Source organism: Patiria miniata, unplaced genomic scaffold (genome assembly GCF_015706575.1).
Source record: "Patiria miniata isolate m_02_andy unplaced genomic scaffold, ASM1570657v1 HiC_scaffold_20, whole genome shotgun sequence".
Lineage (NCBI taxonomy): Eukaryota > Metazoa > Echinodermata > Asteroidea > Valvatida > Asterinidae > Patiria > Patiria miniata.
In genome coordinates, this window is record NW_024037059.1 from 5,856,736 (window position 1) to 5,857,080 (window position 345).

Consider the following 345-nt stretch of genomic DNA (forward strand, 5'->3'; position numbering starts at 1 on the left):
TTTCCAAATTTTAAGTCAACTTTTGGTTGTACAAACATTAAAACTATTGAAAATAAAAAATTCTGAAACATTTTTTGTCAGCCTCTAAATGTTGCTGTAGCTCAAGACATTGCTGAAATTGCGGCATGAGAGTAGACCATGTCTGCTTGTCACTGACGGGGTCATTTTTGTCTAATTTTAAAGTTGATCAAAGAAATTGACTGGAGAGGGCCCTCACTCCCTAACCCCTCGAGGGGTTTGAACCTGCGACCGGACCTCCGGATTGCCGTTCCGGTGCTCTTCCAACTGACCTATCCAGCCCTATGTTGGCGGTCCCCCATTTTGTCAATGTCTTTGTTCAAGGGG